At 33.9% G+C, this 18,891-nt stretch overlaps 1 protein-coding gene across 3 annotated transcripts in view; it reads left to right on the forward strand.

Moving 5' to 3' along the window:
• The first annotated feature begins 1,763 nt into the window (after positions 1 to 1,763).
• The window catches only part of Hr39 (Nuclear hormone receptor FTZ-F1 beta), a 105,186-nt gene continuing 88,058 nt past the window's right edge, over positions 1,764 to 18,891 (forward strand). For all 3 annotated transcript variants that reach the window (XM_075293428.1, XM_075293429.1, XM_075293430.1), the window contains exon 1: positions 1,764 to 2,403. The gene's annotated coding sequence lies outside the window, so the exon portion shown is untranslated. The remainder of the gene's footprint in view (positions 2,404 to 18,891) is intronic.

Here is an 18,891-nt window from a genome sequence, read left to right on the forward strand (position 1 = left end):
ACATTTGTTGCTTCCAGGTTTGTGATGGAAAATATAAATTTGTTTATGTTTATGAAGCGAGCATTGCGGTTTTCTATGTGTGTTGGACAAAATAAAGGCGCTTTAAAGCAAAGAAAAAAGCTAGAGCATACGCATGCGATTTTTCTTTTCGGCCTTAAAGGTTCGCAGAGAAGGAAAATAACATTATTTATAAGATTATCTGTAGATAGTATTATTTATTTAATTTTATATATAGATTTAAAATTAGCGTTTTGAACCGACCTCAGTCAGTATTTTTTTTTTTTATTGACAAAAGAACCATAGCGTATTGATTTTGAATATTCGTAACTGAAAGCGCAACGCCGTATAATTTTGGGAGCTCCTACAAGATAGGTGTGTACTACAGTTTATGGGAGCCACCGTGGTGCAATGGTTAGCATGCCCGCCTTGCATACACAAGGTCGTGGGTTCGATTCCTGCTTCGACCGAACACCAAAAAAAGTTTTTCAGCGGTGGATTATTCCACCTCAGTAATGCTGGTGACATTTCTGAGGGTTTCAAAGCTTCTCTAAGTGGTTTCACTGCAATGTGGAACGCCGTTCGGACTCGGCTATAAAAATCTGGTCCCTTGTCATTGAACTTAACATGGAATCGGGCAGCACGCAGTGATAAGAGAGAAGTTCACCAATGTGGTATCACAATGGACTGAATAGTCTAAGTGAGGCTTGATACATCGGGCTGCCACCTAAACTAACCTAACCTAACCATCACCTTTCTATCACCCTTCTTTGGATGTGTTACCTGGGAGTGCGTGTAACTGTTAACTTTGTGAGAATACATATTGTAACGTCCGTGGGCTAGGCAAATGGGAGGAACCTCGTTATTTGCCTAGTGCTGAAAACGGCTCGTAACAACAGGATGCACAAATTTATAATATATGTATGGTATATTATTTTGTAATATGGTATATTATTTTGTAATATGAAGTTCATGGTATTCATGTCTTTCATATATAAAAACCAATGCTATGTTTGTCTTTCGTAACGAAAATCCGTGACTAATACTTTCTCCTTACTAACTCTATCCCTTTTTATATATATTATTATGATCATTCTCAATATGTAGTTAGCATCTCGTGTGTTTTTAAGTGCATTTACAATTAGAGTGAGCTCAAAATATATTTTAAATATGCGTCTGTTACATTTAGAGCGGAAATATCACAACGGCAACACTGTCATGAGTGCAAATTCAAAAATGAATTTTTCCGATGTGTGAAAGATTGGAACCATATACACGAGAGGCCCCTGTTGTTCATATTCTGCATCTGAAGTGAGGCATCTGTAGGAAATTTATATCTTTGATAGTTATTTCGTGTAAGGTTGTTGTCTTTGATGCGGCTTTAGAAGCGCCACCTATTTGGAATACATTCAGTATTAAGATAATATTGTTGCCTGAGCATTTATAAAGATAACATTCTGTTGGTTTCTGATACGTTTTCACGCTAGATATAAACTAATTCCTCATAAAATAATATATAACGAATTCCATATATATTCTTAATAATAAACTTGTAATTCATAATAAATATTAAAAAACTTTTGCAAAATATACAATCGTATTCTTTAACAAAAGATTTGACATGTAAAAATAACCGATAACCACTATACTCTCATATCCACTCTTTGTTTTCATGAGCTCTCTTTCTCTCTCTCGAATTGTTGCTTATTTCACCTGGCCTCAGCAAGGTTGCAGCTACAGATAAAAACAATAGTCGTCGTTTTTTGTTTTCTGAAGGCGGTTGTATCAAGCGTGAGCGGTTAACGGTAATGTAAAGCGAGCTGAGCCAAAATCGGAACGTTTTGAAGAATTTGTTTTTTTATTTGAATTTATTAATTTTTTTTTCAAAGACCTGATGCACAAAATACGAAACCGAATTTTCGTATATGGATAAAACAAATGTAAAGTGAATGAAAAGTTTTTAAGTAACAAAAAAGTCTGATCATATTTAAACAAACATAAAACAGAATATAAAATAAAATAATAATACTTGAATTGTAATTTATTATTGTGTTAAAAAAAATCAAAGAAAAAAATTGTAAAGTGAAGGCGAGCTCATGAAAGCAATACAGAAGAGAGTAAAGAATACAGCCCAGAAAAATTAGTTTTTTTTTTGTGTAAAGGTCATTTGATGGGTAGAAGAAGAAGCACAAGAAGAGTCAGAGCGAGAGAATAAAAATGTAAAATAGCAGTGAAACCACAAAATAAATGAATAGTGTGTATATGTTTTTGTTCTAGATTTTCATAATTGGAAAATATTATATATTTTTCAAGTTATCCCAAAACAAAATAACGTTTTCCTAAGCATTCACAAAACAATTGGATTTTATTTTATCACCTACACCAACAATTGCATACTGGAAAAAGGTACGAAGATATCTCATTTTCAATTTTTGTTTTATTTTTCAATTTCGTTGTCGTTTAGCCCAAACAAATACAAAAAATTGAAGGTTATTTTAACATAAAGGCATGTATGTCCCATTCTCTTGTCCCTAATGCTCCATTTGATAATGCCTCTCTCTCTCAATTCTCTTTATTTGTTATACTTCGGGTTACCATCGTCTTCGTTGTTGTCATCGTCATCATTTGAATGTAAACAAAAAATCAAGTGTATCGCAAAAGCAACAACACCATCTGTTGTACACCTTGCCTGGCCATGGCAGTCATGCATTGAAAAGAGATGGACATAGTTAATCTAATAAGAGCGCGCTTAAGATACAAAAATCGCTGCAATAGTGTTTCATATTGTAAGTGATGCCAACTGGATTAGGCGAAAAAAGTGAAATGATATTTTTAAGTTTCTTAGATTTAAACATAGAAACCGTATAAAACGATGCCAATTGTCTACACCCCAAAACAAAGGAAACCCAGCATGAAATGTGAACTATTTCGGGTGAAATTCGAATTTAGTAAAATAGTGTATTTCGTTATAATATTTTTTTTCCCAATTCGTGTAATTAAAGTTAGAGTAGAGTTCGAGCCGCTAAAATTGAAAACAAATCTGTAAAAATATGTAAAATTATACTTCTTTGATGCAAAATTTTATTAAAACTTGAAGGGGAAATACCCCAAAGCAAATTTTCACAAATGTTATATTATTTATAGTAGATTATTAGAGAAAAGTAATTGTGAAAAATTGGCGATTTAAGCAGCTAAACTCGAACATAATACCCAAGTTAAGCAAAAAATAACTAAAATAATGTAAATAATTAAAATAATGACGCTAATGTAAGAGATTTGGACCTATTTCTTGCAGTTCCCGAAAAATACTTGACGAAGGATACATGAGATGTGGTTTCATAAAGAACGCTTGTTTCATAGCGTAAAGGCCAGTATTAAATTGGCAAGTGACCTTTTCCAAGGATACTTTTCTTTAACAATTCATTCATTTCACCGAAAATAAACATTTTCAATTTTTGTATTGAATCATTCCCCATCAAAATTGGCAACAAGAAGATATAACTTAATTCTGTTTTGCAGATTTAAACTCGAGTTTAGTACCCACCTTAAAGTATAAATTTACTGAACTCATTGTTTTTCAAATGCTTCTACAGAAAAATCCCATTGTTGCAGGAAGAAAAAATTTGTTTAAGAAAATGTATTGAAATTTTTAGCAACTTTCACAAAATTAGTTGTTGTTAGTACCTCGCCCACTTAATGTGACAATTTATTATGGTTTTGAATTTGTTAATAAGTAATAAATATATTTTTCGTCAAATTCAAGAAAATTTATTAGACATAGCTACTTTTTAACTCAATTAAGAAAATTTTGTGCTTGAAGGAAAATATATAAGTTTAAAATTGCAAAAATGTCTTTAGTACCATACGAATTTCAAGATAGGTGCACTATTGATAAATTTTAAAAATTTTAAGAAATTTATGCTTTGTGTATAAGTTTGCCATCTTTTTGGATCATTTAAGTAACGCACAAAAAAATTTTAAAGTCAAGGAAATATAATTGGCTTTAATGCCATATAGGGTTCACTTTCTTTTAGTACGGAATGGATTACATGGATGCGTAAAATTAACTAAAACAGCGATTTTTATATTTCCCTGTATTTACTTTTATAAACTCCGTATACAGTGCACTCGTGGTAACGTGAACACACCGCTTAACGTGAAGAGACTTTTTCTTACACTAACAACTCCGTAAGGTGAACAGACTTGAAAGCTCTATAACATGAACAAATTTTTTGTCATAAAGTGTTAGGTAATAGAGGTGTGCATGTGACACGAAATTTTCTCATGGCAACGGCGTGAGTGTGCGTGAGCGTGAGTCACGAAAATAATACATTCGTGAGTGTGCGTGAGTAAAGAATTACGCTCACGAAAATAATCCTGCTCACCAACATAAAACCCTTAAGAGTTAAACTCATTTACAATTTTAGTGATACCTGGGTTGTTAAGAGTGTAATAACGCTCCCGATTTGAATAATGCTCATGATTTCAGACACGTCGCTAAAATAAATTACTCATACAACTATTCGTGAGTCACGGCATTTTTCGTGAGTCACGACATTTTTCGTGAGTTACGACATTTTCGTGCGTGAGTGTTCGTGAGTACAAAATGTCTTTTCGTGAGTGTGTATGAGCGTTAGTTCTACCAAACAATATCGTGCGTGAGTGTGCGTGAATAGGATTTTTCCGTCGTGAGTGTGCGTGAGCGTGAGTAAACTATTACCCACGTGCACACCTCTATTAGTTAACACTGAAATACATGGAATTTGACGTTAAAGGCAGATTCACAATGCCAAATACACCTATGGTTTTTTTTTTTTTTATTTATTTATTTATTTTGGCTTCCTAGCACAACAAGATGTTTAATCTTATAAATTACAGTACTAGGTTAGTAATTGAATATTATATCATTGCAGCAAAAAAAAGATTACAATAAAAACTAAATAATTTGTGAACAGGTTTTTTTTTAAACATTTTTTGATTGAACGAAATTATAATAAATAGTTGCAATAGAAAAAAAAGTTAAATTTGATTTATAAAATAAGATTGAAGTGTTTTCTTGAATTCGAATGCGTTGCTCATTAACTGTATATTGATTGGACGATTGTTCCAAAGACGAATTGTACTGACTAGGAATTGATACTCCGAAATGGCATACTTGTAACGCAGTTGAATGATCTTCTTTCCACGATTTGATTGAGTAAATTTTAGTCTTTCATAGAGATAGGTAGGTTCACCGGAATAAATAATTCTTTGAAGAAATACAAGGCGTTTGAAATGTACAAGGCTGTCGAAACTCATATTGTATATTTGGTAGGCAAAAGATGATATCCGATCGTAGCGAGTTTTATTGAATACATAACTTGCTATGCTGTTGTAAGCAACATTTAGCTTTTTCTTGTCAGCGCTGTACAGTTTCCAAATATTTCAACTCCATACAGAAGAACAGGAACAAAATAAGTTTTAGCCCAGAACATCCGTATATGATATGGTGTTGAGGATTGCACGGTCCACAAGTTTCTCAACATTCCGTATGTTTTCGCAATATTGCTTTGAATGTGATTAGTCCACGTTAGACGCTCATTAAATGTAACACCAAGATTTACTGCATTTTGCACAATATCTATCAGCTCGTTATGAATACATATTTCATAATGTGTACTAATGTTGACATTTCTCTTGTAGATAAACAAGCATTTGGATTTTGTTGGATTGATCATTAGATCATTATTCAATGCCCAATTGTTTATTTTCTCTAATTCCGTATTGATTTTCTCAATGCAGTCTGGTAATTTATTCACAGATGTACTAGCATAGACTTGTACATCGTCAGCATAAAGATGCATTTTGCAATATTGTAAGACAGAAAGCAAATCATTCACGTATATGCAAAAAAGCAACGGTCCAAGCACCGAGCCTTGAGGTATGCCTCTATTAGTATTTAGAGCACTAGACTTTACATTGCAGTGATATACAGACTGGGTTCTACCAGTAAGGTACGATGAAATAAGTCTACAAGCTGAATCAGAAAAGTAAAACAAATGTTTCAGTTTACGTGTTAGAATACCATGATTCACAGTATCAAACGCCTTACTATGATCAAGCAATATAAGTACAGATACATTGTTGTCATCCATTTTAGATCTCAGATATTCAATCACATCCGTGAGCACAGTAATACAGCTTCTTTGTGGTCTAAATCCTGATTGTCTGTCAGTTAGAAGATTGTGTGAATTTATGAATATACTCATTTGATTGTACATAACACGTTCCAAAACTTTCGAGAGAAATGGTAGTATTGCTATAGGCCGAAATTCCTCGGATTTAGGCTTGGGTAATGGTATGATTTTGGTGAATTTCCAGGACGTTGGAAAAACAGACTTCGTAAGAATGGTGTTAAAAATGAATGTAAAATAAGGTAGACACTTTGGAAGCAATAAATTTATAAATTTTGGGCTAAGTTCAGCGTTTGACTTTATAGAAAGAAAGCATTTCAGAACTTCACATTGGTCGACACAATTGAAGCTAAATTGAGTATTAGAAGAACCACAACTCGATGGAAGAATTTTCAACGTCGATATCAGCTGGCGCTGAGTGTTTCCTTCCAATGCCAATATCACGTATTGTTTTCCACTTTGATCCACTGTCAACTGCCATGCTAAATTTCTGTCTATAGCACGCTGTTTTAGCTACTTTGATTTTTCCATTGACTTCACGTCGTAAATTTTTGAATTCTTCATGAAGCGAGGTTGTTTTATAACGTTTCCACCTTTTGTATGTTGAATCTCTTTTATTAATTAGTTCTTTAATCTCTTGACTGAACCATGGCTGTTGTTTTGGTCTAAATTTTTTGTTTTTTAGAGGGACAGTTGCGTTGAAAAGTTCTGATACATTATGTTGCATAAAATTTATTTGGTTCTCCACATCATCAAAATAGTTTTGCTTTTTTTTGTGAATTTTAATTATTAATTTAAATTATTGATTTAAATAATTCCATACCCACTGATATTTTTCCAATCTCTATTTTTTAATTTTTTCATGAAATTAGATTTATAATTTAATTTTCATATTACTAATAACAAAAATAAAAGACTATCACGCTAGAACGTGTAAAATTCCTGAATATGGCTTTATTAGTGCAAAAATGACTAAATTGACAACACTGTTCAGTAAATAATTTTCTTTGTACGAGAGTATTTACGAAAAGCGCATCAAATACTATCAGCCATGCTCTCTTTCTTATTGTATCTCGCTCTCATTTATCTCTGCCCTCATTCCCTCGGGCTATGGTGTTTGTTTTCTTTTTTCCACCCCTCTTTACCACTCCCTCTCCGATAATCCATGCTAGGTGTGCGCTAGTCAGCAAAGCCAAAGTTGTGAGTGTAGTATTTCTTTTCATCTTTACGTGTTGGTTTTATGTGAAATGTCAATAAACTCTTCGGTTTTTGTAAAATGTGTTTAATGTCGTAGTGTCGTTGTTGTTGTTTGTGTTTTTTTTGGGGGCTCTGCTGCGAATGTCAGTGGTGTGATGGTATCACAGTGCTGTTCTTATTGTTGTTTAAAAGATGATGATGACGCTATGATAAACAGATTCCTGCTGCTTTATATAGCTGAGTGTGTTGGTGTTTGATAATCGACCTTCTTCTTCAACTAGAACCAGATTCCAGACTCAATGCGGATTCAGTATAAAAGAAAGACTCCAAGAAATATCTTTTAGCCTCTTCCATCTAGTTTTCGTCATCTCCATCATGATTTAGGTATTAGCGCCGCATTGGCAATCAGCCATCCCAGTTTCTTCAATGTGCTAATTTTTCAATGTCTTCTTTTATGATAAAAGAAAGCAACGATTTAATAGAGGTGTTTTGGATTGTTTTTGCAAGAATATACATATAAGGTGTGTTTTGATTGATTCTAAGGATTGCAGATATGAATTTGATTTTCAATTTTTTGTATAAAAAAACCTGATTGGAAATTAAACTATATCACAGGTTGGCATAGGTTTTCTCGATTCTCTTTCTATGTTTGAGCTCGCTCATTATGTCTGAGTTCGTGAGTCATACATTTGTGGTAAAAACACGCTCACGAAGGAAACACCTACACGTACATATATACTCACGAACAAAATCACTCTCAACAATAATCAACGCTCATGAGCAGTGTTGCCGGTATTTTCCGGCCTCTTGTCCCCAAAATGGAACGCTTTCATCCCCAAAAATCCTCAATTTAATCTAAAATTTCCCACAAAAATCCCCAAGAAATTTGTAGCATTTTTTTTGACAAAAAAGTAAAGTTATAAACTCTGCTGTAGAAAATCCGTAAAAAATAAAAATTGGAAAAATATAAAATTTTTTATACCAGTTTGCGTGTTACAAAAAGATGAAGATTTCGGAACAAAATATGATCCGATACAAGCCCTCATCAGAGTTAATTATTGGTATAAAGAGTTCTCGAATTTTTTTCTTATGCAAATCATCTTCAAAACTTAGTTCTAAATAGTCAAGAAATAAAATTGGGTGATCGATATGAACTCTATTCTATTTGTATGGGATTTACATATATTCCAAATCATTGATGTACGCAGATGAGTCCTTACGAAATAATTTCACAATAGTAAACAAGTATATACGGCCGTAAGTTCGGCCAGGCCGAATCTTATGTACCCTCCACCATGGATTGCGTAGGAACTTCTACTAAAGGCTGTCATCCACAATCGAATTACTTGGGTTGCGATAACACTTGCCGATGGCAAGGTATCGTAAAACTTTTTAACACTGTCTTCTAAATTGTAAGTTAGCCCATACGGGGTATATATTAAACAAAAAAGGCGATTAAATACGTATATAATCTAGTTTGACAAAATTTTCTATAGAAATAAAATTTTGACAAAATTTTCTATAGAAATAAAAATTTTACAAAAATTTCTATAGAAATAAAAACTTGACAAAATTTTCTATAGAAATAAAATGTTGACAAAATTTTCTATGGAAGTAAAATGTTGACAAAATTTTCTATAGCAATACAATTTTGATAAAAATTTCTATAGAAATAAAATGTTGACAAATTTTTGTATAGAAATGAAATTTTGACAAAATTTTGTATAGAAATAAAATGTTGACAAAATTTTGACAAACATTTGTATAGAAATAAACTTTTGACAAAACTTTCTATAGAAATGAAATTTTGACAAAACTTTCTATAGTAATAAAATTTGACAACATTTTCTATGGAAATAAAGTTTTGGTAGATTATTTTTGGCGATATGGACCAATTTTTGTGTAATAAGTCATCGGCTATATATAACTAAAGACCGATATGGACCAATTTTTACATGGCTGTTAGAGGCCATATATTGACAAAATGTACCAAATTTCAACCGTATCGGATGACTTTTGCTCCTCCAAGATGTTCCGGACGTCAAATCTGGGGACGGTTTATATGGGAACTATATATAATTATGGACCGATATGGACCAATTTTTGCATGGTTGTTAGAGACCATATACTAACACCATGTACCAAATTTCAACTGGATCGGATGGTCAAATCTGGGGATCGGTTTATATGGGGGCTGTATATAATTATGGACCGATATGGACCAATTTTTGCATGGTTATTAGAGGCCGTAAACTAACATCAGGTACCAAATTTCAACCGGATCGGATGAATTTTGCCCCTCCAAGAGGCTCCGGAGGTCAAATCTGGGGATCGGTTTATATGGGGGCTATATATAATTATGGACCGATATGGACCAATTTTTGCATGGTTGTTAAAAACCGTATACTAAGACCACGTACTAAATTTCAACCGGATCGGAAGAATTTTGCTCCTCCAAGAGGCTCCGGTGGTCAAATCTGGGGATCGGTTTATATGGGAGCTATATATAATTATGGACCGATATGGACCAATTTTTGCATGGTTGTTAGAGGCCGCATACTAACATCAGGTACCAAATTTCAACCGGATCCGATGAATTTTGCCCCTCCAAAAGTCTCCGGAGGTCAAATCTGGGGATCGGTTTATATGGGGGCTATATATAATTATGGACCGATATGGACCAATTTTTGCATGGTTGTTAAAAACCGTATACTAAGACCACGTACTAAATTTCAACCGGATCGGAAGAATTTTGCTCCTCCAAGAGGCTCCGGTGGTCAAATCTGGGGATCGGTTTATATGGGAGCTATATATAATTATGGACCGATATGGACCAATTTTTGCATGGTTGTTAGAGGCCGTATACTAACATCAGGTACCAAATTTCAACCGGATCCGATGAATTTTGCCCCTCCAAAAGTCTCCGGAGGTCAAATCTGGGGATCGGTTTATATGGGGGCTATATATAATTATGGACCGATATGGACCAATTTTTGCATGGTTGTTAGAGACCATATACTAACATCAGGTACCAAATTTCAATCGGATCGGATGAATTTTGCCCCTCCAAGAGGCTCCGGAGGTCAAATCTGGGGATCGGTTTATATGGGGGCTATATATAATTATGGACCGATATGGACCAATTTTTGCATGGTTGTTAGAGACCGTATACTAAGACCACGTACCAAATTTCAACCGGATCGGATGAATTTTGCTGCTCCGGGAGGCTCCCCAAGCCAAATTTGGGGATCGGTTTATATGGGGGCTATAGGTAAACGTGGTCCGATATTGCCCATTTTCAATACCATCCGACCTACATCAATAACAACTACTTGTGCCAAGTTTCAAGTCGATAGCTTGTTTCGTTCGGAAGTTAGCGTGATTTCCACAGACGGACGGACAGCCGGACAGACGGACAGACGGACGGACGGACGGACATGCTTAGATCGACTCAGAATTTCACCACGACCCAGAATATATATACTTTATGGGGTCTTAGAGCAATATTTCGATGTGTTACAAACGGAATGACAAAGTTAATATACCCCCATCCTATGGTGGAGGGTATAAAAATTAGGAAACAGAGTAAATTGAAAAATAGCTCTTGTACCCCCAAATAAATGCAGTGGAATAAAGAGGAGGATTTTATTTTATTTTGGAGATTCTTTGTACTTCTTTAAGTCTTTTTTGTTGTAGAAGTAAAAGAATTTCATATAAACCATTAATCTTATTTATTATACGGAACAGATTTCGAAAATTCCCGAACTCAAAAATGTTGTCCCCATCCACGAAAAAATATCCCCGATTTGGGGAAACTCCTCAATAATGGTAGCACTGCTCAAAATGTCTCTCATGTGGAAGCAACGTTATTTCAGCATAAAATCCCTGAATTACCGATAAATTCTTGTGTCACGAAAATATCGTGTCACGTGTTCATTTGTAGACCAGTGAAATACCACGTGGCAAAGCTTCTGCATTTATTGAAGATGCTCAATTCTATTTTGAATACAGTGAAACCTCCCAAATTTGGACTCGGAAATTCACCAAAATATTCACGCAAAGAAGAAATATGATCACCTCAAAAATGTTTCAAGAGCAAAATGTTATTTTTGTATGGTGACCATGTAACATGTTTGTCACTAAAATGTTATTTTCTCCTCAAATATAACCTGCTTGCCGAAATCATCCGAATCCGAGAAAATGACATGGTTGCGAAAACCATGTTACATGGTCACCACCCAAAAATAACATTTTGCTCTTAAAACATGTTTGAGGTGATCATATTCCTTCTCTGGGTGTTGAAAGTACACAGAAAGAATAATTTTTGTCCTCAATCATGAAATTGATTGACCCAATTAATTTTTAATGAAATTTTTTCAATCACAGAAATGTCATTTTTAAAAATTTCAACTTTGTGACATTTTTTACTTTTCTTTAATAATCACGATTACTTTTCTTTAATAATCCATTTTATGGAATACAAACTTTGTGAAAATTTGCTTTGGGCTATTCCCCATCAATTTATAATGAAATCTGCAACAAATATGTATAATTTTATGCCATTTTTTACTGATTTAGTTTTCACTTTAGTGAAAAAACGACGATTTTAGCGGCTAAACTCGAACTTAATACCCACCTTAATCGATAGTTTTGAATTACTATGAGATATCGGCATTGCGGTAGCCAGTGGTGAGGTAATTATTGCGTGATGTTAACTTCCGGATTTTTGAGTAGACGCGATTACTAACAAATCTATTATAAGGCCCTTTGTACGCCCTGTGCTTGTTTCAATAAACGGGATGGAGTTATATAAGGCGCCAAACGAAACTTTAGCTAAATCGCCCAGCGAGGGAATTTTGCAAAATTTCATTTCTAAATGAAATATTGTCAACATTTCGGTGCTATAAAAAATTTTGCAAAATTTTTTGTTGCTATAGGAAATTTTGTCAAAATTTCTTTGTTATTAGAAATTTTGTCAAAATTTCTTTGTTATTAGAAATTTTGTCAAAATTTCTTTGCTGTAGGCAATTTTCTCAAAATTTCGTTGTTGTAGGGAATTTTGTAAAATTTCATTTCTAAAGAAAATTTTGCTACAATTTCTTTGCTATAGAAAATTTTGTCAAAATTTCTCCTTACGTTATGAGAAATTTTCTTTGTTGTAGGAAATTTTGCCAAAATTTTTTTTGTTGTAGGAAATTTTGTTAATATTTTGTTGCTTGTTATTAGAAATTTTGTCAAAATTTCTTTGCTGTAGGCAATTTTCTCAAAATTTCGTTGTTGTAGGGAATTTTGAAAAATTTCATTTCTAAAGAAAATTTTGCTACAATTTCTTTGCTATAGAAAATTTTGTAAAAATTTCTCGTTACGTTATGAGAAATTTTCTTTGTTGTAGGACATTTTGCCAAAATTTTTTTTGTTGTAGGAAATTTTGTTAATATTTTGTTGCTATAGGTAAAATTTCATTTAATTTCTCGTTACGTTATGAGAAATTTTCTTTGTTGTAGGACATTTTGCCAAAATTTTTTTTGTTGTAGGAAATTTTGTTAATATTTTGTTGCTATAGGTAAAATTTCATTTAATTTTGTCAAAATTCCTTTGCTATACGGAATTTTCGCAAAATTTGCCTTGAGGTCAGCGTTTTGGTTTTCTTCTTGTGGCAACAAAACAAATCGAGATGTCCGGAGAATAGGTCAAAATGTTCACGGGAAATTAAAAAAAAAATTTGAATCAATTTTGAGGATTTAAAAATTTCAAGAACAAAAAAAATAAAAAAACGAGAAAGAAATAAGATTTTATTAAAATAGAATGCGTAAATGTTATAAACGTAAATAATAAAATGACAAAAATCTTTTCGGCCAAGGTTCAGGGTTGATCAATCGCATGTAATATTTCCACTTTATATATTTAGGGGGTAATGTTACTATCCCAGCAAAAGCTGCCCTGGAAAACTAGGATAATTAGTTCGAGTGAAAACTGCTTACACTGAAAAAATATTTACGTGATAGTAAAGATTGTGCAACCTAAATTTTAGGATGCGCAATTTACAAAATATTAAGGACAAATTTCTTTAAAATAAAGTTTATAATCTTTATTTCAAAACTTTTTTAATTTTAATTTTAATTTTTTTTATTAAATTCAGTACACAAATTTTGTAAATTTGTGTTCCTCCGTTAAAGTCGTATGTCTTTGAATTAAAGAAACACATTTTTGATTTAAAGAAATCGGCGTTAAATTAACTGAAATATTGAATCTTTAGATTTAATATAAAAAAGCTTCAAATACAGGCTAAGACTTATTTTGAGAATTTAGCATCTTTGGTTTAAAGTTTTCTTGGAATTAAGAAAACATTTTTACTTTGAGGTATCCGCTATAATTTGGATTTTTTAACTGGAATTTGTTTGTACGTGCACACTGAAAAAACAGTGAACCCACCAGGAAGAAAACTTTTGATTAATTTTAGGAAATTTTGAATATTTTTAGAAATTTTTAACTAAACAGTATTACAAGCGCTGGCATCGCGCCGATATCACAAAAATAAGTAAATATTTTTCGACAAATTCAAGAAAATTTATTAGACATAAATAATTTTTTTCACTTTTTAAAGAAAATTTTGTAGTCTGAAGGAAAAAATTGGAGTTCAAAATTGCAAGAATGTCTTTAGTGACATACGAAGTTCACAATGGACGCTTTTGTAGTAAAATTTACAAATTTGAGGAAATAATGAACTATTTTATGGCATATACGAATTTAGTAAATCTCTGTCCTTAACTTGTGTATAATTTGTTCCCGTCTTTTAGTTCATTTAACTAACGTACGCAAAAAATTATTAGAGTAAATGAAACTTTCACCAAATATAATAAGTTCATGAACTAAAATATAGTTAATTTGGCTTTAGTGAAATAGTGAGTTCACTTTTTTTTGAGTGCATAGCTTTATTAATATACCGCGAAAAGAAAATGAAAATTCGATAAATTAGATCTGAATCCTAATTTTAATTTTATTGATCCTAGATTTAAGCCCAGATTGGTCGTTAAAAATTGTCTTTATTTTAAAGAAGCCACATCTATGGCTCGGAATCAATACCAAAATCCTTAAGAGAAGGCCAAAATCTTTGGACCCAAGTAAATTTATTTTTTAAGTGTACCAAGACAATATCCACAGCAAATACACTAAAAAAAGTGAACCCTAAATTTCACTAAAGCCAATTTAACTCTATTTTAGTTCATGGAATTATTTGTCGAAAAATATTTACTTATTTCTGTGAAATCGTTATTAAAGGGTGATACGGTCAAAATTTGGTTAAGGGAAAACGCGTGTAAATCGGTGAAATCGTTTATTTAAAAATCAAATTAAATTTCTTTTTCAAGTTCAATTAGTATAAAATTCAGGAAAAATATTCAGTTAGGCTTTCGCTTTTCCAAATCCGAATTACCGGGCCTCACGCTTGACACCTGCCATCAGATTTTGTACAGCCACCTTGTCCACCTTCTTCGCCGCAGAAAGCCAGTTTGCCTTGAACTACTGCTCGTCCTAAGCAGTTTTTTGGTCTTCTTTAGGTTCCGCTTGACAATAGCCCAGTTTTCTCAATTGGGCGTGTTGGGAGGGTTCTTGTCCTTGGGAACCACCTGCACGTTGTTGGCGGCGTACCACTCCATGGCCTTTTTACCGTAATGGCAAGATGCCAAATCCGGCCAAAACAGTACGGAACAACCGTGTTTCTTCAGCAAAGGCAGCAGACGTTTATTCAAACACTCTTTCACGTAAATTTCTTGGTTGACAGTCCCGGAAGCTATGAAAATTCTGCTTTTCAAGCCACAGGTACAGATGGCTTGCCAAACCAGATATTTCTTTGCGAACTTTGACAGTTTTATGTGCTTGAAAATATCTACCACCTTTCCCCTTCCTTTTGCCGTATAAAACTCCTGTCCCGGAAGCTGCTTGTAGTCGGCTTTGACGTAGGTTTCGTCGTCCATTACCACGTAGACAAACTTCGTCAGCATCGTCGTGTACAGCCTCCGGGATCGCGCTTTGGCCGTCGTATTTTATTTATCATCGCGATTTGGAGTCACTACCTTCTTGTAAGTCGATAGTCCGGCTCGATTTTTGGCTCGATGCACGGTTGTAGACGATACACACAGGTTATTTGCGGCATCTCGGAGAGAGAGGTTAGGGTTTCGCTTGAAACTACCGGCAACTCTCTTTGTCGTCTCAGCGGCTTCCGGTTTTCGATTTCCCCCTGATCCAGACTTCCTGGCTGTCGACAAACGTTCCCCAAACACTTTAATTACATTTGTAACGGTTGATTTGGCAACTTTTAGCGATTTTGCCAGTTTTGCGTGCGAGTAGCTCGGATTTTTGCGATGCGCGAGGAAAATTTTGATACGCTGCTCTTCTTGCTTGCACGGCATTTTGACAACTGAAGAGTGAATGTTCAGGTTTTTTAAATGCAAAATTGAAAGAAATACGTCAAGTTTATATTGACCAAATTTTGACCGTATCATCCTTTAATTGGTGATGCATAAAACTGTTAGAATTTTAAATTTATGTATATCGATTGCTTATACGTTATGTTAAAGCTCATTTGCCAATACCTATGCCAAGTTTATTTGCCCCAAAACATTTTTTATTATGATTTTTTTGATTATTTCCCGTAATTGAATACCCTTTGGCATGGATTAAGCTTAATTAAAATCAGTAATTTCGATTTTATCTAATGCTTCTAATAATTACACCTAATGTTTGTAATTAAACAAGCACTTCACCTCAAATCATCAACGATCTAAGGTTCAATGTAACCCAAGAGATTATCATGGATACCATGTGGTGTGCGCGGGTTTGTTTTTTTTTTGTATTTCTTTTAGCAATTCTTTGGTGTCTTCCCATTGGGTTCAGGTATTCAAGTTTTATATTTCATTAGGTTTATAAGGTAAGAAAAAAAAAGAGAAGACAAGAAACATAAAGGTGGAGAACAAAAGAAACGATTGTGAAAAGAACATAGAAAAAAAGCCCATAGAGTTTCTAATGGCCATTGTTTCAATTTTTTTTTTCAATTGATTAAAAGTTGAGGAAGACAAGCCAGTGTTTAGTCATCCATATTTGGGTATTCCGGAGCGGTAAGTTGGGCTATGAACAATGACCGTAGTTAGAGTTAAGTTTAGACATCTTGATTATCAAGAAAAAAAGTTTATGATCATTATAATGATCGATATACCATCTAGATGAAGGAACAAGTTTAATGGTCATCTTTCTGATGATTTGTTCATTCTGATGGCAAATGGTGTTGTCGGGCATATGTATTGGGTTATTGAAGATTTACAAATAATTATCTTTTGAAGTATTTTTATCACTTAACTATTACTGAATATGTAGTTCACATTTTTCTATATGTAGAGACATTCTCTATAGAAATAGATTCAAGCATTGTCGTACTATAAATTCTGAATATTTTCGTCCGATTATTTTTTGCAGCTTTCATCGAATACTTTAAGATTTTCATGGCCAAAGAAAAACGAAAACCGTTCATGAAATCGTGAACGCCCTTGGATGAAAACCTGAACATTCCGTTTTGATTTTTTGTCAACGTTTTCGTTTCATTTTGTTACCATACGTTCACGATTTTGGGACGTTAGTTTTTCTATTTTTCTAACAAACAATATCCTACTGTCCCTTACTACTATTAAAATTCTGATTAACTCAGTGCATGGATGACTTTAATTAATTTTTTGGCGATGAAGCTCCGTCAAGGATGAGTGTTTATCGATAGTGATATGGTGAATTCAACCGAGGTCCTAGTTCACTACACCGTGCCACCGTGGTGCAATGGTTAGCATGCCCGCCTTGCATACACAAGGTCGTGGGTTCGATTCCTGCTACGACCGAACACCAAAAAGTTTTTCAGCGGTGGATTATCCCACCTCAGTAATGCTGGTGACATTTCTGAGGGTTTCAAAGCTTCTCTAAGTGGTTTCACTGGAATGTGGAACGCCGTTCGGACTCGGCTATAAAAAGGAGGTGCCTTGTCATTGAGCCTAACATGGAATCGGGCAGCACTCAGTGATAAGAGAGAAGTTCACCACTGTGGTATCACAATGGACTGAATAGTCTAAGTGAGCCTGATACATCGGGCTGCCACATAACCTAACCTAACCTAACCTAGTTCACTACAAGACGAATTTCGTGAACGTCGTCCAAAATCAGTTTTTGTTGCGGAAATCATTGCAACCAACTAATATTGCAAGATGGTCATGTGACCTATTTTGATATTGAGATAATTTTAAGCATTAGTGGCAGCAGCATATACTTAATACCTAATCATTTGACCGTAAAAAATTGTTCGCGATTGGTTGACATCAATACTCCAAATTTCGATTGCGGTGTATGAGCCCGAAATTAAACAGCAATCGATTATATTGGTGTTTCAGTATGAGCGAAAGTTGCTCGCGCCCGAAGCACTTCCAAGCTAATGATCGTCTGTTTTTTCGAAAAAACTTGCAATCATATTGCAATCGTAGTGGACAAGGCAGAACAGTCAATTCTGAGTGGTACACAGTTGTACAGTTGTCTTCCAAGAAATCAGGAAAACCAGGCGCCGAAGGTGGATCACTCTTCACCACGACAATGCGAGCTCTCACACATTGGCTTAAAGAATTGCCGATTTAAGCACACAAAACACCGGTTTGATGGATCATCTGCCTTATACTTAAGATTTGGCATCGAATGTCCTCTTTTTATTTCCGTTCGTAAAAAATAAAATGGGAGGTCAACGTTTTTCGACACATGATGAAAAGGTTGATGTGTTCAGAATGCATATTTTGGAGATACCTCAATCAGAGTGGCAAAAATGCTTCGACAATTGGTTCCAATGCATGCAAAAGTATATAGATTTTAATGGGAAATAGTTGAAAAAACAATAAAGCGAAATGAAATTATTAATATTTGTTTTTGTTCTCTAATTGCAAAATATAAATATTGCACTAGAACAGTAAAATTTGGGAGGTACACAAAATATTTGTTTGCCAGTTGTCCTCGAAGAAATCAACCTCTGGTTTACTATAAAAAGGTGATCCACATAGCAAAACTTTTCTGTCTAAATTCCTACTGTTCCATACTACTAAATTTTTAAAAGTCATACATTTATGATTCTACAACTAAAAGCATCAACGTTTTACAAGCAATGAGTTGAATGACATTTGTTTCCCTAGCAGAACCAGAGAAATATTCGAATGAAGAGAAATATGAAACAAAAATATCCTACTGGTCCCTGCTACTATTAAACTTTTGAACTAAAACCCAATAGCATCCCGATTTTTCAAGCGATGAGTCGAATAACTTTTTACAGTTTGACCTACAAATAAATGTGACTGTCAGCACATCAAAAATGCCGTTGCGAAGGAGGCGAAAAGAAAACATAATTCAGTTGTGTCCATAAAATTATATTTTTTTTAATGATTTTTTGCGGTTATTTCGTTTACGATGACACCAATGTGGTGATAAAATCAATGTTAAAGAAACTAAAAAAAAAAAA

The sequence above is a fragment of the Haematobia irritans genome, chromosome 2 (genome assembly GCF_050003625.1).
Source record: "Haematobia irritans isolate KBUSLIRL chromosome 2, ASM5000362v1, whole genome shotgun sequence".
In the NCBI taxonomy this organism is placed as follows: Eukaryota; Metazoa; Arthropoda; class Insecta; order Diptera; family Muscidae; genus Haematobia; species Haematobia irritans.